This window comes from Macrobrachium nipponense, chromosome 3 (genome assembly GCF_015104395.2).
Source record: "Macrobrachium nipponense isolate FS-2020 chromosome 3, ASM1510439v2, whole genome shotgun sequence".
NCBI lineage: Eukaryota > Metazoa > Arthropoda > Malacostraca > Decapoda > Palaemonidae > Macrobrachium > Macrobrachium nipponense.
In genome coordinates this window covers 115,717,394-115,739,893 of record NC_087202.1, presented here as the reverse complement: position 1 = coordinate 115,739,893, position 22,500 = coordinate 115,717,394, and the positions used below count along the sequence as shown (strand labels likewise).

Below are 22,500 nucleotides of genomic sequence, written 5' to 3'. Positions count from 1 at the left end.
CATACGTTTGATTTCCTACAGAAATCACGAAGGCCCTTGAGCGAGACCTTCTTATATCCCTCAGGACGCAGCAGAGGAGACCAGGGTGAGATTGCTGGTCAAGATCGTCTTTACCTTTGGGGCTTCCAGGGTCTAAGGTTCGGAAAGAAATAAAAAATCCCGAAACAAGGACACTGCCTCCTCTCTTTGTTTTTCTTACGCTCTGTTCTGACGTTTTGGCTTACAATCTATATAAAAAAAAAATAGATAATTCTTGACGGTATTAGAGTAACCTTAGTATATTTTTTGGAATAATTATACAGCTTCAGATAATTCCATCGTTGGAGGCCTTCAGTGAATACACTGCCGTTTATTATTTGTGATGGCTTAAATACGTCTGGGAGTATGATGTTTGTTTAACATTTTAACCATTTATACATTGTGAAAGCTAACGTATACGTATATACATACACACACACACACACACACACACACACACACACACACATATATATATATATATATATATATAACATTATATATAATAATATATATATATGTTTGTGTGTGTATGTATATATATGTATATATTAATATATTATCTACTAATACTATGCGTATTCATACACATACAGCGAAAATGGAAAGTAGACTTTTATATATTAAACATATCCGATGTCTTAACTAATATTTGCACATGACTATGACAAGCAGCATTAATTGCGACAAATTAACAAAAACAGGTACGGAACGCTGTATGTCTTACGTCACCATAAAAAAACCATAATTGTTACTTTCCCTTAATGGCAGGCCCCGTACAATAATGACTGCTGGCAGTGGCCTTTGGAACAAGCGGACGTAAATTACATAGTGAGCGACGCAATTAGCAATGGGGGAAAAAGTTAACCAATTTATCCAGCCATTTTAGCATTGCTTAATGGCAAGTTTTGCACTCGCTGGGGTTAAACGCTCGGAAAACTAAGCATAGTAACACTTCCAGACCATCAGTCGGTGTCATGTTCGTGTGTTATACGAGTTAAATAGAATAAAAAAAATGATATTGAAAGACTACTATGAATAGCGTTAATGACTGAGTTAGAAACACGAGAATACGAAAAAAAGTGTGTTTTGATAACTGTTCTCTGTAAAGTGCATGATAGATAATTCTGGCTGATTGAATATAAATCCCCGCATGATGCGAGCTATTCCTCGGAAAATCTAAGTGAAAGCAAAAGCTGCAAAAAGTAATTTTCTTGGAAAAGACTTGAGACTGGCTTCCCCATTTTTAAGTCACTGAAAAATGAGATGGAGCTAAAGGCTGTGGTCTGATATTCGAAAATAACAGCACTCTGTTACATTAAACCATTGAAATGTAAGCACCGAGTAATTATGCAACAAACATTGTTATCAAGTCATATGAATAACGATGTAGAAAAAATAAAGAGAGAACGATGCACATAAATGAGGCAACTAACAAAGGAACAAATTACATACTTATTCTTAGGCCACAAAGATTTAAAGAACAATACATATTGTTATTTATACATGAACAGACAAATGTTCTTAATCATGCTTTACATAACATTACAAATTGCTATGCAAACGTTCACCGATTTACAGCTTAAATACACGTCCTTGGGAAAACTTGATTAACTGTAGATTCTTCTACATTGAATTAATTCATTTCAGTTCTACCCCACACAATATTCAAATTAGCAGTTATTCAATAGTACATTCCTACATAACTTAATGGTAAGAGGGAAGACCTCGCTGGACCAAATAAAATCTTTTAAAAAATTAAATAGGAGATTAACATGACAATTATAAGCGAATATTGATATTTCAAATGCTTTATTAATTCGTTAGCTTCTACATCCTCTTCACAAGGCGTCACCTCATCAAACTCCTCGTTAGTGGAGACTCTCTCTTTGTCGTTGAGGAAATCATGAGCAAGCTGCTTGAAAGAACAAATGTCTACGCTGGCGTAGGACCGGTTTCATTGAATGAAAAGTCAAACCTAGCTGTGGTATTTCAAACTTCATTGTCATTTTTAAAACTGAGTAGGAATCTTTGAAGACTTTTCAGTTAATGGATTCACGAAATCTTTCAAGATAATCTCTGCACGCTTGGAAGTCCATTTCTTTTATGAATGATTGAATAGATTTTGGTTTATGAAATTTAAAATACTATCTGGAAAGGTTTTATACAATAGACAATTTTGTTAACAATAATTAGATAATGCAAAAATTATTATGAATGGAAACGTACACGCGAATTTATTTTGTAGTTACATGTACGAAGCCTCGTCCATCTACGATCTTTGTTTTGCGTTAATGAGCCCAAGCTCCCTGAAGAAGAGCTTACCCGAAGGGCCATCCACTCGATCAAACTAGCAGCCAAAGGGTTCGTCGTGGCATTTCGGGTCTAAGAAACGCGAAAGAAAGAAATAAAGAAAAAATCGTGACGTCATCAGGAAGCGCATGTTTACCCTTTGCCTCAATAAAGATGCTCCATCTTGTTCACCTTCACCCTCAGACTTGGCCCTTATCACATTCTTCATTTCTATTTTCTTCTACTCGAAGGGGTGATGATTATTATGCCCTGGGAGTAGACGGTATGCGTCAGGTAGAAGGGTAGAAATGAATGAGCGTCACGATACGATTATCTCTCAGGGCTATTGAAAGAATTCGTTTATATATTCATGTGATCATGGTTTAGGACAATTCGTTCCTTCATAGCAAGTAAAATAACTTAGGTTATCCCAAACTGTTTGGGGTAAAATTATTGGTGCAAATCATAAAATTGAGCCTCTGTATCACAATCTGAAGGCAGGAAAAATTAATAAATAAATGAATTTGACGCTGTACTATGGGAGAACGTCCATTAATTACATTTCCAGCATATTCGAAATATATGGTTTTCAGAAATCAAGCCCAAATGAAAATTTCATTTTCTCGCTATAAAACAGGAGAAAATGCCAAGTAAATTGATATGACTTATATATAAATGGATTGCAAACTAAGAGAAATAAGTGAGTGTATATCACGGTAGTACATTTCACTAACTATATTTTCAGTATAATGACTGACTTAGAATGAAAACTATCTTAATTGCAGTGAATTATTCCTGCAATAAATTATCAAGAATTATCACGATGAATCATTTAGAAAGAAGAATCACTTCAAATTAGCTTCATTGCAAAGATGGACCAAAACTCCAGTCACCCAGTAACATCTATATCGCTATGGACTGTTAACAATAAGATTAAACTAACTATGTCGTCAGTGCAACAATTCATCAAGAACAAAGATTATTCCCAGATAACCTTGCGTAACAAAATTAAAATTCACCCAAGAAAATCATCGCAGAGTGAAGATTCACCTAAGAAAATCTTCATTACAGAAAAGTTCCATCCTCCAGGGTCTTCATTACTGAGGGAAGATTTACCCAGCAAAATCTCCATCACAGAATGAAGATTCACCCAAGGAAATCTTCATTACAGAAAGAAGTCTCATCCTCCAGGGTCTTCATTACTGAGGGAAGATTCACCCGGCAAAATCTTCATTTCAGAATGAAGATTCACCCAGAAAGACCTTCGTCACAGTAAATTACCCATTAAGATTTTTTCCATGCTCTTGTCCAGGAATATGAAAAATGAGAAGAAGATAAACAATTCGTCTGGCGGAGTAATGACGTAGCACGACCTCCAGGTGTATAATTAAAAGGTATGATGAAGTGAACGCTTCTCTTAATGAATGTAAATTGAAAGGGGGAGCGGTGGGGGGTGCCGGTGTGGGAGCGAACGGCCGTAGGCAATTCATGGCTGGGTGGTAATTAGGCTAAATTTCACTTTTTATTCAGTACACACACACACACACACACACAGAGAATGTAAAGGAAGATGGGATTTACAGATAGAAATGGGTTGCAATTATTTAACAAAAAATAACGATATATAAACTTATATTCCTCAATACGATGACATATATAATATATATATATAATATATATATATATATATATATGTATGTATATATATATATATATAATATATATATATATATATATAGATATATATATATATAATATATATATATATATATATATATATATATTCAAGTAATCAAGAACAATTATGTAAAATGTGTATTAGAAAAATACATAAAAGACGGGAGCTTTCGTCTACTTGATCAGTAGACCTGTTCGAACGTACTGTTTTTTCTTTTCAAAAAAATATATACAAAAAAAAGTTACGAAGGACAGCAGGACTCTGGAAACGTCTCCAAGGGAGATAACCACCAAAACAAACTATCTTAATTATGTTATTCCCTCGTTCAAATGTCTGGCCAAAAGACGAGCCGATCGTCGTGGTTGAACTACCTCCTCTGTGTGTTCGGCTGTTCCCTCGTCCAAAACTTGTGCATCGGCACCTGCAATGGGGGTTCTCCCTTCCAATGCTGGGCAGGAGAAAGAGAGACAACCTGGGCAGCAGGAGTGGTGCAAACAACGTCTGTTCTAATATTTACAGTTTTAAGAACCAAATAATCTAAAATGCATCCTCTTGGGTAAATGATTTGTTAAATCAAACACGTTTAAAATATTAATAAGAACCCTTAAACTACTCTGCGTCTACTTGCGTTATTATCTGTAAATTACTCTCGCTCCTTCCCAGTCAATTACATGCCCTAACTCTAACGTATGTCTGGCAACTGAACTATATTCGATCTCAACCTACATGATCGCTAATGTTCCTCTAGTCTATACCTAATCCCATGCAGAATCCCCATAATAACCCTTATTGCAATCTTTACACGGTACTACATAAACTCCAACGTCATCTTTCCTTTCTTTTTCATGATTCCTAATCAACTTTGATTTTAACGAGGTATTATACCTAAAAGCTAAATCCAACCTATTTTCCCTATTCTGTTTTAATAAATGTTGCACCCTTTCCAAACTATGATGATAAGGAAGCGGAATACACTGACTACTTTTGAATTCAAATTTCCCGGTCGGGTGGATTTTTTTTTTATAAAAGTTTTTTCTAGCCTTGGTAAAACGCTTGGTCAATAAAATATTTTGGGTATCCCAGTCTCGGATGTATATATATATATATTATATATATATATATATATATATATATATATATATATATCATATACACATACGAGACTGGGATATATATACTATATATATATATATATATATATATATATATATATATATATATATAACCCATTCCCGTCTCGTATGTATATATATATATATATATATATATATATATATATATATATAATCTATATATATAATATTATATATATATAGAACTGAAAGAGTTTGGGTCTATACATGAAGAATCTGCCTTTAAAACACAGAAACAGCAATTTTTTCATTATACTTCTTTTCCTTCTTTGGAAAAAAGGTGACAATGAAATTCATGCATTCCGGTTCACTGGAAGTCATACTTACAGAGATAATCTAAATTAATAACGCGTTCATAGCTCAAATGCAAAGGTTGAGGTTTCTTTTAAATAGCAGAAGTCTCGGATTCCGAGTTAATGTGGTGACGCATTTTCCCAGCTGTCTGTGACCACCGTGGCATTCAGTTCCTGTTAATTAATTGGGGCATCGTCGATAGCTACAGGACAGACTTCATCTTTATTAGATTACAGAAACTCACACGTTAGATAATACATAGTTATTACTCTTGGCATTGTTATGAATATCATTATTTTTCCCGCATTGTATCTTACGATAAAAACAATGTTTGTTTTTAACGAAAAGTTCGGTTACGACACATATTAATATTACAGAATTGGAATGTGATTACCAGTTATTGTTCACAGAATTTTACCAATTATAACAAAATTGAAATTCCATCTGTTCTTAATTAAATTTGGAATAATAACAAGTCCGCCACTCAAATAAGCAAAAAAACCACGACCAATATACGATGAAGACCAACCCCCAGTGACTAGAGTTAAATAACGGAACCACTGCAGCAACTTAATCTCTCTTCCCCGCGGAATTCCCACCTTCGGAGCCACCCTCCGAAGTACTCGCTTCGAAGTCCCAACGCCGCCGCTAATCCCTGTCCTCCCTCCAAGTGTCCTCCAGAGGCCTTAACGTGAGACCTCTTCTGCCCATCCATCACTTCGGTTGTCATTTCCATCTTCTCCATGGGTAGTCAAGCGCTGTTCCAAGGTCAACCTCGATTGCGTAGGAATGTCTTTAGGAGGAGGGCGTCGCGTAAAAGTGAGAGGTAGGTTTTATGACGCCGTTTCGGTTTTTAAATCTCTCCTGCGCCTGTGTGGCAAGTGCTGATAGGCCTTTTCGGGGATCTAAACGAGAAACACGTGGTGTTTCGCGCTGCGTCGCATGATCGTGATTAGGACGAAAATGAATAAGTATTTTCTGGAAAGCCACGCATTTTACAAATCTAAATTGAAACTGTTGTAAATAGACTAGTTTCTAACCGTCGAAAACTTCAGTAAATATATTTGGGGAGAACGTGACTGGCAGAATAATCGAAATTGAGTTTGACAACATGGAAGTATTAGTGTGTGCATGAGAGAGAGAGAGAGTTGAATCATAGTTAAATGTTAAAAGTCATGTACATTTACACCAATTTTCAACACTACGCAAGCAGGCAAGCGAAAAAATCAAAACCATTATTACTCTCAAACATTTACTAAAGATCAGTACGAGAACTCCTCAGGTCATTACACGAATGATATTGCATTTCTAGTGAAGTCCAGCATGGTAATGTAAAATTGCAATCATGCTCGATGACCAGCGAATATTATGCCATGAGATCCTGGAATATGATTAATGCTTATTCTTAACGGTTACAAGGTCAGGTATTTATAGCAGAAATAATGCAGAAGCCTCGGGCACCGTGATGAAGACATCGACTTTTTTTCTCTTTTTTATCTGACTGGTACGAAATTGCCATGAGATTTCTATAAGAGCGCCAATTAGTGTGCAGTGGAAACCTCCCGGTCCCCTTCTACCGATAAAAAAGTAGGCATGATCTTTCTATGCATAAAACTCGTGCAGGTGCGATCATTGTCTTTATTCAGAAACAGCTTTCCCTATTTCAAAGACATTTATGTCAAATATACCTCACCACTTTGAGATTTCGGCCCCTTACGTGACATACGAACAGTAGGACTGAAAGCTCCCCACTTACCTACGACCAATTACACAACTTCAAATAATTCTAAGAAATACTTCCTTCTTTTCCTCCATTATCGTTACCCGTATCCCAGTTCGTGACAGCTTTTCTGACAAAAACGTACATCTTCCGAGCATAGGCATTTCCTGGAGGCCACAAAGTATGAAACCCGTGGCCTTGGGTCGTGTGTTCATGTATGGCCAAGTCATGAACGTTTCAAAAGCTTACACGGACTCGTGTGAAAGGTAGCGTCATGGTGGGAACTGATGGGAAGGATTTACACCTGGAATGACGACTAAGGTATAATGGCTAATGCTCCTTACCTTTGCTGAATGAAATGGTACCTATAACCACAGTCCCCAACTTGTTTATATATATATATATATATATATATATATATAATATATATATATATAATATATATATATATATATATATATATATATATATACGCGTATATATATTTGTTAGGATAGTATTGTACAGACAATCTATGTTCAAATATTCATATACTCTCAGAACTTAAACAAAGTTGTACTGGATACTTCATGAGTTAAGACCCTATTATTTAGCACTTACGAATCTTGGCAGACAATGATTTGTTTATTCATTTCTTTCTCTTTCCTAACTATAATCGGTTTGACTATTTTTCAACTCCTTGATCTCTGGTTTTTCTTGTGCGAATTCTACACTTGAAATGTGTCAGTAATTAAATATTCTTTTGGCTTGTTAGATAATGATAAGAATAAAATCCTCTCTTAATGCATGGAAAGTGTTCGTGAATTCATATTGTGGTATTTTATATAACTTCAAAATAAAGCGTTAATTCTCAAATTGCTGATACTTGAAGGTATTAATGGCCAATAAGGAAATTCCCAAGATAAATTTCTTGTAACCTAGCAATTATGGAAGGTGATTCATCTTATTACAGTTTTTTCAAGCCAATTGATCGCAGAGATTAGTCATCCGTTGATTAAAATCGCATTAAAAAACGATGAAGAAATTCCATCAGAACACGATTTAATACGCATTACTCGTAGAATAAAGAGTATAAGAACAATTACTATAGGAAATAGATACTTTACTTATGTATTTTTCCATTACGGAACCTTTGTACATTTTTTCCTCGACCTCTTCCCAGTGGGTGTTGATGGTTCTAGCGTCCATTTCTGCATTTCTTTTATGGGACATATTGTAAAAGTAAACCATAAAACCAGTTTCTTTTCTCGGCATTTCCTGCCTCACGTTTAAGGCAATCTCATCATCGAAAATCAATGCCAGATATGATATTTATCACGGTGATAAGGTCTTGAAATCCTATATCTCGTTTCATCTTGTGAGTAATCTTTTTGTAGTTGTCAAATTAAATTTGGCAAAATGCGTCTTGTAGAACTTTTCCATTTACAAATAAAAAAAGGCATGTTCTATCGCGTAACGTACTGAATGATAAATAGAACAAGAACACTAAAAGTATTTAGCAATTCAAATATCAGCTGTTCGGGGTATTTCTTTTCAAGGTCGTCCCGTAAGTTCTCTCGATGAATGATGAGCATTTCCTGAGTGAGAATGAACCCTCTGGCATATGGCAACACTGGTGGGACGAGGCCGCAATGACTGTAATATAACGAAATTGATAGCCTCCACCTGATCCGCTTGGAGGGTTCCTTTCACTGATACGTATCATATTTTAATGGGAAGAGAGAGAAAGAGAGAGACAGAGTAGTAGTAATCTCATTATCAATACTCACAAGCAAAAAACCTGACAGAATCTCGCCTGAAGGATCCCCGAAAGGTTCGTTAGTTGGCGTCGAATTGTCGCCCCTCGATTAAAGCAACACCACCACGGTGCGCGAAGCGCAGTTGTAATATCGCTTGTATATGAAATTGCTTATGATTCTTGCGTCTTCTTCCGATTGAGAAACTTCCTTTTTTGAAGAACTGCTGAGAAACTGCGAAGGTTAACTGTCACGAGGTTTACGCTATTTCTCCCAAGTTCTCCTGGAAAAGAAAGAGAAATATTTAGGCTTAAATTCAATTTTGATTTATCTCTAGTGTATAGCTACTTAAATCTGAAGCAAAGACATTCGTGTTTTCTTTGAGAGCTCTATTTTAAGACGCTTGAAAGCCCACGCGCTGTTCCAACTGTCTCAATAATTCCAATTTGTAAGCCTCCCCCATCTCTCTCTCTCTCTCTCTCTCTCTCTCTCTCTCTGGGTTTTGTATTCAGTGTAACTTTATAATAAAAGGATCAGTACTTTCGCTCAGGTGCAACTGTTTCAATAACACCATTTTGTCAGCTCTCTCTCTCTCTCTCTCTCTCTCTCTCTCGGGCTTTTGTATTCATTGTAACTTTATAACAGTGTTTCCATCAAATCACCATAGAGTGACTGTCATTTCACGTAAAATCTTCACCACAGTATAATTAACCTTAAACAAGAACCTTGTAAAACTTTGTTATTCAAGCCTGTTCATATATGTCACGCAGAATTGTTTTTTCTTCTTTTTTACCTATTGTTTTTCACATTACATACGATCGTAGATGTCAAAACAGAAATGGATAAAAACAGGCAGTCATTGTTTGAAAACAGATGTGGGGAAATACTGATTGTTATTTATGCCGGACAGTTCTGCAGCGCGCATCAGTTGCTATCATAACAACAGTGTATTGTGCTCTTTCTGTCACGTACGGTGTGTGTGCAATTCTTGCAGTATATCAGCTGTTCTGTCTTTTGTTTCACTTTACGAGTTTTCATAAGGCCTCGAATGATTGCCAGTCTCAACAGACTTCAAAAAAAAAAAAAAAAGGAGTCACGTGTTCATGGTTGTAAAACGAGGAAAGATTTGGGCCTTAGAGATAAAAACAAATTTTCAAGGAAACTTTTGTTTCGTAATCCACTTTCCAGTTGATAAGACGACCGGAAGCAGCGATGATTGCTTACATTTATCGACATTTCTAGAGGTTAACGGTATCTATTTTGTCTGCTTTCGCATTCATTGAAAACCGAATTTGATATTTCATTTGTTTCCAAAATATTTATTTGTTATCATTATCTGTACGGATAATATTTTCTTCTTATCTGTAGCTTTTCAGTCCTTATGACACCTTTTTGAATAATATAGTTAACTTGAGGAAAATTGATTAGCCAAAGGAATGGTTAATTAGGATGCAGCCTTTAGGAAATAAATATTTGTTGCTACATTTAACTACTGATAAAATCCATCAGCAAAAAGTTATCAACAAATAAACATAACAGCAATCTTACGAATCTGAGCGAATTTCCTGTATACGGAAAAGTAACCGATAATAAAAAGTTTAATTATTCCGTATTAGAAAAACACAATATCTGAAATAATTTCAAAGTCTGTTTATAGATGATCAGAGCTCAAATAAGTCGGTTATGCATATTTTTTTTATTTGAACCGAGAACATTACACGTTAGATATAGAAAGGCCAATTCTTTCGGTCAGCAATGAATACTAAAGTGAACCGCAACGCATCGAGAGAGCTATAAACGTGATACTTTGATATTTTCTTTTTGCTAACAGTGCGACAAAATTGTTTTGTGAACTTAAAAGACCTTGACTTAAAAGCAACAATGCGGACCCGTAGTCTTATTTAGTTATTTGTTTTAATTTTTTTTTTTTCGAATATATTTCATTTGGAAAGGTAAAATTATCGTGCAGATCTATTTTGTTTGGCATTTCATTGTAGAAAATGTTAGTACATTGATAGACCTCAACGCACCATTCTGTGTGGTTCACAGTCATTTACAGTCTCATACTTGAGTTCGATACTTCTCATATACCGAATCAGCTCCTAATAATTTCAGTCAAGGAAAATTCGTTTATATGCAAAATACAAACTCAATGAACGATGCCCCGTTGTGGGTTAGTGGCGTCAGTGCATTCTTTGCAGCAGCGTGCCTTCGGCCCTTAGCTGCAACCTCTTTCGTTCCTGTTCCTGTGCTTCCTTTAATTTTTTCTTTCTTCCTTCTTACTTCCCACCCTCTAATAACATTTGAGTCGTAACACAACTGTGAAGTTTTCCTCCAGCTACACCTTTCCAGCTTTAACTGTCAATTTCCGTTTTAGCGCTGAATGACCTCGTTGGTCCCAGTGCTTGGCCTTTGGCATGAATTCTGTATTCAAATCAAATCAATGAACAGTGTATAATACCACCTATGTAATTCATAGTAATAATTGAAAATAATCATTCCTCTTTTACAATATTCAAGGCTTTATGCTGCATGTAATATGATTTCAACGAGTTATAAGTAAGAATCACACGTAATGTGCCATTGATGTTAAAGGTATTATTATTATTATTGTTGTTATTATTATTATTCTGTTAAAGAGAATGTCAGAATTAAGCGAGTTTATTTTATATATTGGTTTTTCTATTTTTCTTACAATCCGCTTCTCTGGATCAGCGATGTTTCTGAGTAACTGGCCAATATTCATAATGGGAATATCTAAAAATTAGATATTCCCAAGATGAATATTGGCCAGTTACTCAGAAACATCGCTGAGCCAGAGAAGCGGATTATAAGAAAAATAGAAAAAGCAATATATAAAATTAACTCGCTTAATTCTGCCATCTCCCTAACAGTTTTTGCCTAAAAGAGGGTCTTTTACCAAAATGCTGTTGTTATTTTATTATTATTAATTTATTTATTATTATTATTATTATTATTATTATTATTAGTATTATTATTATTATTATTTTCTATCACAGCCATCCTATTCGACTGGGTGGTTTGACAGTGTGGGGTTCCGGGATGCATCCTGACTCCTTAGGAGTCCATCACTTTTCCCACTATGTGCGCTCTTTCTAGTTCCACAAGCATGAATCCTGGAGCTACTTCGGCATCTAGTTTTTCCAGGTTCCTTTTTGGGGTCCTTGGGATCGTGCCTAGTGTCCCTATGATTATGGGTACAACTTCTACTGGCATATCACATATCCTCCTTATTTCTATTTTCAGGTCTTGATACTTATCAATCTTTCCTCTTTCTTTCTCTTCTACTCTGGTGTCCCATGGTATTGCAACATCAGTGAGTGATGCTTTCTTCTTGATTTTGTCAATCAACGTCACTTCAGGTCTATTGGCACGTATCACTCTATCTGTTCTGATACCATACTCCTAAAGAACTTTGCCTGATCGTTTTCTATTATTATTATTATTATTATTATTGTTATTATTATTATTATTATTATTATTATTATTATTATTATTATTATTATTATTATTATTATTATTATTATTATTGTTGTTGTTGTTGTTGTTGTGTAGACTCAGTTAAGAGACGGGGAATGACTAAGCTATTTACTGAACTATTATCTTTTCTTCAGTTTGACATCGAGGATGTGAACGCTGACAGCTAGGCAATGATTACGCACAATCAGAGTTACGTAACAAAGAAAAACAATATCTACTGCATTATTTCGCCTCACCATGGTCACTCGAAGAAACAGACGGAATAAATCACAACAAAATAAATAGAACAATATCTGTTTTCTCATACGAGACAACGACATACATTAATTCTTGAGCATCTTTGTGGATTTCGCGTCAGAAATTCATGAAATTTCTTATTTAACGTTAATTTTAACCAACATACATCTAGCTACTGCACCATGGCACGTAACTTTATAGATAGGCAGTGAATACTACAATCCAGTATCTTAAACAGAAAATGTTTGCAATACCAGAAAAATTAGTAGGAAATAAGTTTAATGTTAGGCTAAAAAGATCAGTCACTACATTCAAAATTAAAACTAATGGAGTCAGGCGGTATTCTCAGATCATTCCAAGAACAAGTTGTCATGATTCTTTTCCCCATTTCGACGCAATGATTCACAATGACTCACGCAAATGTAAACTGCTAATGTCAGAAGGCCATGGCATTCACGTAAGAAATAGCTTGCATGTAATATCAAGCATCAGAAATTACACCTCACCATCTCACAATTCAAAAGTATTCATTTCATTGATAAAGTATATTTCTAGTTTACTTAAATTTGCTTGTTTTCACCTTCAGTGTATTTCAGGAGCCGTATATGTTTAGACAAACAGCGAGAGAGAGAGAGAGAGAGAGAGAGAGAGAGAGAGAGAGAGAGTAATTTTCTGCGCAAATAATTGTTTTATGGGCTACGTGTGCGAGTAATAAGAGCTGTTATGGAGCCGGTTTAAAATAAAAAAACAACATGAAATCATGAAGAGAGGATACAACTCTCACTCGATGCCTCGGTAGTTCTGCATTACAACGGTTTATTCTTCGCATCAGCCTCTCAGAGACTCGGAACCGAGGAGGCAGGATTGTTTGGCAGACATAACCTGCCTCGCATTCCATCCTCGGGACTCGAGTCAAAGGTCGGCGAAGAAGAGGCTTGCCTTGACAACAATTGCTCACACTTGCGGTATCTTTGTCATTGTCAACGGCACCCATCTTGTATCGCATATTCTCAGTAACTTGCATAATATCAGCGATGCTGAGCTTAATAAAAGTTCGATTAGTATTGTAATTCAGGGGTTTATTATAATAACTGCCAAGTCGCAAAATGCGTAACAAGAGTTCATCTGTTACAGCGGTTCAGTATATATACTTATAATTTTCTTATTTACTGAGGACGTTATTCTATACGAGGGCTACTGTTTCCCTTATCCTCCCGATACTCTACCTACCCGCCCCACCCGGGGCGGACAAACCAGTTTGCTGGGGACGAGTGGCTGTGTCATGTCTCCCCTACTGTCACCCGGGGCAGGCGAAACAAGATAAGATCCCCTCGGATTTTATCATTATAGACTTTTCTGTAGGGATAATACGATGCCGTACCTTGCCACTGGACTATAGCGTTGGCAGACTTAAAAATTCTCTGGTTAACCGAATATTCTTGACCAACAGGATGGAAATATGCTCTTTGTAGGCTTGGGATAAATGATTCTCCAAAAACTGATGAAAACTATACAGTCTCTGAGGGTGACTGAATGGTCGGTCGTTTGGCTATTGAAAGCTTGAGTAATGAAGAATCAAAAAAGCCCCCTTTTGAAAACTAGCCTAAAAATGACAATTTTCTATCTTTGGTCTGGAGAAAGGAGGATCTAGCTGTGGTAAAGTTTATTAAGGAAATGTATATTAATGTTTTAATTCTGACCCGTTAGGATGTATACCTTGCCACTTTTGAGTGTTTTTCCACCCTACCAACTAGCATTAAAAACGAATCAGATTTTCTCCTGAAGGTTCACGATAGTTAAAAGTTTTTTAAATGGTTCACGATAGTAAAAAGTTTTTTAAATATGTTTTTTTTTTTCGTGAGTGAAACAAGGTAAATCTACTCTTTTGTTCTACTTCTGAATGTTCCCTGTTAGTTAACTTCTCCGAAAAAAATATGATTGTTATTTGTAACTCAGGGTTCTTCATACAATACATCGTAAGACATACTCATCATTACATCTACCTGGTGTAAATTATGCACTGCTAAAGCTCTAATTTGAATATATATATACATATATATATAGTATAGATTATATATAATATAATATATATAATATATATATATATATATATATATATATACATACATACATACAAACATACATAGTACATACATGTATACATAATTTCTCTGTTTTAACCTCTCAGAGCGTTAAAATAACTGGAGAAGAACCTTTCAATATTCAACCGTACTTTTGTCATTCTTATTTCTCTCTTCTCCGTTCTATGTACTGACAGTTACTGACACATTTTCGTCAAACGATAACGCTTCCGTTCTACAACAGTCATTATCTTGGCATATAAGAGTTGCAATCATGACCAATTTCGGTCGTTCATGGACTAACTATAAATTGCAGAGCACGTTGACAATATTGACAATAAAACTTTGGAACGAGATATACTAGGAAAATTAAGCATTTTTTATACGAGAAGTGCAGTCGTTGACGTTAGCAATACAGATAAAAGCCCACCTGAAAATAGGCGACAGGTAACTTTAAATGAAACGTTTTAATATTTGTAGCTTTCAAGGAAAAATGAATCCTCAAGAAACGGCGATAGAAGATTAAAAAGCGGTTGACTCTTGGTGTTACTTTCCATCTATTACCAGGCGAAATAGCGGAATCATATATCACGGGAGTCAGTCATCATTACTTGTCATTGCAACTTAGCTCTCGGCCTTCGGAATTTCACTTTTGTCAGTGACATTTCTAAGTCACTCGGTCACAGTGAGGATCATTCTCTTTTCTGTTATTGTCAAGTCATGTTCGCTAACTGGTTATACCTTGGGTGGTCAAATAATCTAGAATCGGCAAGGAAAGCGTCGTGTGAAAGTGAAAATGTAAATTGTTTTGTGAAAGTGAAAATCAGACGTTATTTCCAAGGTGCACTTTTTCTGTTCGGACCATCATCAAAATGTAATTCGAATTCCAGAAGTCTTTGTGATAACGGCTCCGTGAAATGAAATTCTTCTTATGCACCATTAAAGCACAAGAGTAATCAAGATGGTGATGATAATGATGACATCTGTTTTGCAGGTACTAATGATATTATTAGTAATAGCTGCTGTTACTGTACTGAATGGAAAAGTGCTTTATATAGAGTATATTTTTATTGTAAACACCAGATTTTAATATTACTGATTATGAAAACAGTTATTCGTGTCCACTAAGGTCTTTTTCTAGGTTTACTGTCTTACTGAATTTCGTGTCTATACTTCTAGATCTTTAATAACTAGGCAGTACAGCATGTCATATCTGTTCAAGATTTGATAATTAATATTCACAATATAATCTAAAATATTTTTAATGTCTTGATGTAAAATGTGTACATTTCAAAGTTTGAATGATAAAAAATGCATGTATGCATTCATACTTGTGTGTGTGGGTGTATGTACAAGTATTGATATGTACGTTTTATGTACATTGAAATTCATGAACGCAAAGTTGTGTTTTAACAACATGGTATGTAATGATTTCATTCTTTTTTCTTTTCCCTTTCCTTTTATTGAAAAAGACAAAGACAACAAGGAATAATCTTGCGTTCATGAATATCTATGTATATAAAACGTACATATAAATATTTGTGCAAACACACATGTATGTATCCATGCATGCATTTATGATCATCTAAACTCTGAAAACATACAAATTTTATATTATGGTATTAATGACATTTTGAATTTCATTATGAATGTTGTATATGAAATAGGCATTTGGTCATGTAATTCAGTACTTTCAAAGAAAAGTCATTAAAATGATTCCGCCAGACAAGATCTGGCAGTAAACCTCGCTTTCCTCTTCTGTGCCGGTGCATTTAACATAGGCGATCCGAAAATTCATTCATCAAGAACTGTATTTTGTTTGAAAACTGTTTGATTCTCATAATGAACGAACCAGGCGTGAAGAGATTCGTTTTTCCTGGGTTTTAACATAAATTCATAAAATGTAAAGATAAAACAGCGAGAATCGTTTTTTTTATTCTTTTTTTTTATTAGGATGATCACTCTATCATTTCTATTTTTGCCATAAACTGTTCAAACTTCATCGAGATGACGGCCATGTATTAAACTGTATACGAGATTTGTATAAAGTCATGGCCTAGAAATGGGAAGATTTAGCCAGGTATGGTTGCTTAACTGCTAAATTATCTCATAATGGACATATCACTTTATTTCTGATAGAACAAACATCTTTTTTTTAAAGTACTTGTAAATAAAAGTGATTTAGTTTAAGCCACGGCTGTACAAACACAGCACTATAAATAAGAGAGAGAGAGAGAGAGAGAGAGATTACCTAATAAAATGAGACATAAAATTCCTAGTCTGTTACGACAAGGTCAAATGAGGTTGGCGCACATACAGAAATGAAGGATTACTTCCTCCCTCCAGGGGTTGTCAGTTAAGGTAGCATTAGTCGGAATACCTGTAATTAACGGAGTTGGATAATAGAAGGAAAGCTCCGCTGATAGGTGCGTTACCATCAGTGTCATTATAGTTGTCACAAATGAGAAAACAAGTCACTGTCGTATAAACTTCGCGTTGGCAGATCCAAGTATTTGTATTTGGATGAGATATTTTCACAAAGTCATTTTTTTTTATTCTTGGGGCTGTTTCATTATATTATGTGCTAAAGTCGCTATACTTGTGTTAGGCCTGATTGGATTGCCCTTTTTTCCATTATTGTTTTTAATTATAGAGAACCAATGAAATAATTTCAGTATGCAGGGATCTAGCATATACATCCATACATACATACACACATACATATATATATATTATATATATTATATATATATATATATATATACATATGAATATATATATATATTATATATATATATATATGTGTGTGTGTGTGTGTGTGTGTGTGTGTGTATGTGTATAGGATGGTGCAGAAAAATATTAATCTTCCAATTCTTATTGAGGATTTTTGGGATGCAGTTGCTAGCCATCGTTGCGACCACTAAGAAGGTCTAAGTGTAGGATGCCTAATTCACGGCTTAGATCAAATGGGACACACACACACACACACACACACCACACACACACACACACACACATATATATATATATATATATATATATATATATATATATAGTTTAAATATTTGAAGTTCCTTGTTGGACGAGTGGTGCGAAGTTCGATTCTCGGCTCGGTCAACGCGGAATCAGAGGAATTTATTTCTGTTCACAGAAATTCATTTCTCGATATAATGTGGTTCGAATCCCACAAAATGCTGCTGGTCCAGTTGCTAAGTGACCAATTGGTTCCTAGCCACGTAAAAATATCTAATCCTTCCGGCCAGCCCTAGGAGAGATGTTAAACAGCTAAGTGGTCTGGTAAAACTAAGATATACTGAATTGTTTTTCAATATTAAGGAAGGCTAATTTATATTAGATAAACCTAATAATTGTGGGTAAGAGGAACGACTGACAATGCAACCACTTCTGGAGAAAGTAATTAAGAGGGGAGCCAGTAATGTCACACAAGTCATTTCCCTTAATAGGAAAAGCCGCAAAAAGCCTCCCTTGACCTCACGCTTGCAATTTCTCTTAATTAGCTTTGCTTTGCACGTTGCTCTTGAGTCGTTAATTTCCTTAGTCTTATTCATGTTGTGTAATGTTGCCGTAAAACGCCTAGCATAAGCATACCTAGTTTTTCATTTCCCACGGCCTTATTATACCTTAATTTCTATCCAAGGGTTTTTAACGGGATGGGGTTAATAGGTTCGTTCTACTGAGTAATTCCTACTAATTCTATCTAGTTATTTTTTTTTACTTGTAGATACAGGTAATTGTATATATAAAACTCATGTCGCCATTTAGATTTGGTTTATCATTGTTTCTAAATCATTCAAAATATATAACAGATTTTCTTTTTCGTCCCTTAACCTCTATACGTCTCCCCCAGGATGACTCGAAACATAAAATCGCAATCCAGACCACCTGGTCTGAAATAATGATAATTAACAAGCAGAGACTCTAAGTCTCCGCTTGCAGGACGGGCTCATTTATTGTAGCCTCCTTTTGTGGTGACTTCACGTTCATTGTTTCATTCATGTCTGATGGTAGAAATCATCCCTTTTAATAAGCGGTTCAATAGAGCGTGAACTTCACTATTATCTTGTTATTGTTCAGCGATCAATTACGAATTAATGGGTTAATGAATCACAACAGTAATTTTTAGGGCCGTCTGTTACAATTCTCGGTGACCTTCGCCGATGATGAGGTAAAACTGAAGAGCTACTTTATAAGACTGATTTGTAAGATAAAAAATGCTAAGAGAAGTCAGTTTAAAAAATGTAATCTTTCTTCTTTTAAAATAATGAGAGAAATTCTCTAGACATCTACTGTTTCACATCGATCAATGATTTCCGTAACTTAAAATTAAAAGAAGGGATAGTTCACAACAGACTGTGATTATATCTAGAATTGTTAATATAAAGAGATTTAATCTATACGTAACAGACTATAGCAAATTACTCGTCCAGTTTACACACATATTAGATAATGATAAATCTCTCTCTCTCGCATCATCATCATCATCATCATCAACGTCTTCACCATCATCTGAAGTCATTGTAATCTCTGCCCAGACAGGTGTTTCATTAAATATGCCCTTGATAACAGCAAAGCAGTAACATGGTATCATTAAAGAGGAAGATAAGACTCACTGCAGTAATTAGTATGTAAATGCAAACTTCCTCGATGTTTTCATCATCATTACTTAAATTAAAAGTCTTTAAAAGAAAAGTAATTAAAGAGTGCTGATCCCCAATGAAGGACCCAACGACACCTTAAAAAAACAATGAATAAATAAAGTGACACTTGAATTTTATGTGCACTATCGACAACAGTTGACACTGATTACGATAAATGCCTCCACTATCAATCATAATAATAAGGATGTTTTTATTACCGGAGCATAAAACCTTTATGCGTTTTCTCTTCCTCGGAGAGATGGAAGGAATGCACTCCTATTTGCAGTTCTGTAAGTGAAGTTGTATATTTGATTTCATGAGGCTCTTAAATGTTATTGTATTGGATGTGACATCACGTTGAGATACAAGGTCTTCATACCTTCTCTATTCTACCACAAAGGACCATTTTGTTCTCTATCTCTCTCTCTCTCTCTCTGTCTCTCTCTCTCTTGAATTCACAGACACTTTTCTACTAAATATCAAATTATAGGTATGATGTAACTTCTGTTGTTATTACAGTGGTAGGAAAACAGCGTCGAAATAAAAAAAACAAAAGTGAAATATGGGAAAAGTTACTCTGCATAATTTTTTTTTTTTTTATAAGTGATTTCTGTGGCAGATGTCTGAAGGCGAATAATGGCATCCTAAGGTCACAGGAGGTTGAAAGTGACAGTGTGTGTGTGGTTTTAAAACCGTCTCCACCGATTGCGTTTATCTTAGACCCGTGATAAGAAGAAAGATGATATCACATTCTTATTTAGTTCATTCGTGTTTCTGCCATTTTTATATTCCAGTTGAATAAAGTAAGCCATATATATTTCATCAGTATTCATTTTTCTACCATATTTTTCAGGTGTAACATGTATGCCATGTTTTCATGAAATGGCGCTGATATTTAGTATATTTACTTTGGTCTGGCCATATTATTTTGTGAAACTACGCCATATATATATATATATATATATATATATTATATTATATATATATACATATATATAAAGAGAGAGGAGAGAGACAGAGGGAGAGAGGATGATATATATATATATATATATATATATATATATATATTAATATATATACCATATATATTAGAGAGAGGAGAGAGAGAGACGAGAGAGAGAGAAGAGAGAGAGAGAGAATCTGCAATTCTTACAGTAATGTAACGTGTTCGTCCAACCTTTCCCTCCATTCTTTCGGTAAGCAACTATTTTAGGCTGCCGCTGGATGATAATTTATGCATCTTGCTGACGAAAAACGAATAGTAATGTCTTGTGTGCAGCGCAACAGATGTTCTAAAGAGCACCGATTTTTTTTTTTTTTTTTTTTTTTTTGCAGAAACTAACAATGGAGTAAAAATCTCAGGTATGTTTTGCTACCTTCCTCGGGAGATCCATTACATCACTGGTGATGACCTTCACAAGTGAAGTTTAGGTAAATTGAGGCAGACAATGTTCAGAAATTCATTGAAATTCAGATCAGCATTGGAATGTGATGAAAGCATATCAGCAACTTTAGCTATTCAGGGCACAGTTAGTTTTATCTATAAATATTTTTGTATTTTTGTATCGAGGTCAGATGGAAGGCAACGTGGAAAAGTAGAGATAGCAGAAGTCTACTCACCTGTATTGATTTTCTTTGCATGTCAATTGTTTTTTTCGTTTTTAATGTCTTATTATCAATAAGACCGATTAGTTTTCTTCCTACTTAGTTTATACTAAGGTTTCTGTATTCATTAATTTTGGAATTCAAACCTACGTGAAGGCGTTACTTGGTGGAAAATTTTTCGTAGCAATGTAAAAATAGTAGGCATGATTTCTTTTCAGTTATAATAATAACATCATAGCAGTTGCAAACGTTCTCATATTTATTGTATATTTATTGTATGTTATCGTTTCATTTCATTCCGTTCCTTTAATTCACCCTAAAGAAAGGCACTTGATGTTCCAGCAGGATGATATTACATCATTCATCATTGTAACTTTTACGAATTTCTCGAGTGACATTTATTTCACATACGACCTTCGACAGAAAAACAGAAAACAGTATATTATTCATTCACACACAAATGTCGTTTTTTTAAAGGTGGTGTTTTTAAGATGTATATCTATCTATCTATCTATTTATCTTTCGACATTTTTGGAGAGAGAGAGGAGAGAGAGAGAGCAGAGAGACGAGAGAGAGAGATAGAGCGAGAGAGAGAAGAGAGAGAGAGAGAGAGAGAGAGAGAGAGAGAGAGAGGAGAGAAACGGAATTAAAATCTATAAAACTTAAGATTCCCTTATATAAAACGATGTTAAGACGATGACAGAAATCTGGGTCAGCAATTACACTTTCATCTCTCTCTCTCTCTCTCTCTCTCTCTCTCTCTCTCCTGCTTATTATACAGTATCGTATTAAACCAATCATCTATATACATGAAATTTCACACCCGTAAGTCAAAAGATTTTGCAAATAAGGAGTCTGGCAGTTGCCTTTATCAGCTTAAAATGCATGTAATAGGTTAGCTATTAAAAGTTTAAAAAATTCATACGACAGAAATGAGTAATACTTATTTTACTTTCGATCCTCATATACGATTCAAAAACCAGGCTTCCATACTGTACATATAAAGTTTCTGTGCTCATCGTTCATTTAACATGCTATTCGAATATAATATATATATATATATATATATATATATATATATATATATATATATATATATATATATATATATATATATATGTGTGTGTATGTGTGTGTGTGTGTGTGTGTGTGTACATCCGAAATGATAAAAGCAATGAGGAATTACAAAGAATATTCTTCTTTTTATTTCATCATAATCATTCTGTAATCATCAACAAATAACTAACTTATATTTCATATTATGGAAGGCCGTTAAAGGAAGCGTCTCTTAATTATCAGCAAATATTCAGACAGCCCGCAAAAACTCAGCCAATTCAACTGAATTTAAAGTTGGAGAAACAGATACGAAAAGGAAATGTGCGCAGTCATCCTCTGACCTTAAAAGCCTCATACAAGGAAGCTGAACTTCATGTTATTTCGATTGGATTTATAGCTTTTTAATGTATTAAAGAATTAAGAAAGATTCAACGCCGTGAAGGTACAGTCGTGATGAAGGCGAAAATTGACGGGAATGTCAAACAGTTAGC

General features: G+C 34.9%; 1 protein-coding gene and 1 long non-coding RNA gene across 4 annotated transcripts in view; one reads left to right on the top strand and one right to left on the bottom strand.

The window, feature by feature from the left end:
- The window catches only part of LOC135221986 (uncharacterized), a 192,855-nt gene that overhangs the window by 77,943 nt on the left and 92,412 nt on the right, over positions 1-22,500 (bottom strand). For 2 of the 3 annotated variants that reach the window (XM_064260089.1, XM_064260088.1), the window contains one exon: positions 8,905-9,154. The exons of the other annotated variant lie outside the window; for it this stretch is intronic. The gene's annotated coding sequence lies outside the window, so the exon portion shown is untranslated. The remainder of the gene's footprint in view (positions 1-8,904; positions 9,155-22,500) is intronic. 3 annotated transcript variants of the gene reach the window in all.
- The window catches only part of LOC135221987 (uncharacterized), a 147,640-nt gene that overhangs the window by 41,567 nt on the left and 83,573 nt on the right, over positions 1-22,500 (top strand). The window lies entirely within an intron of this gene.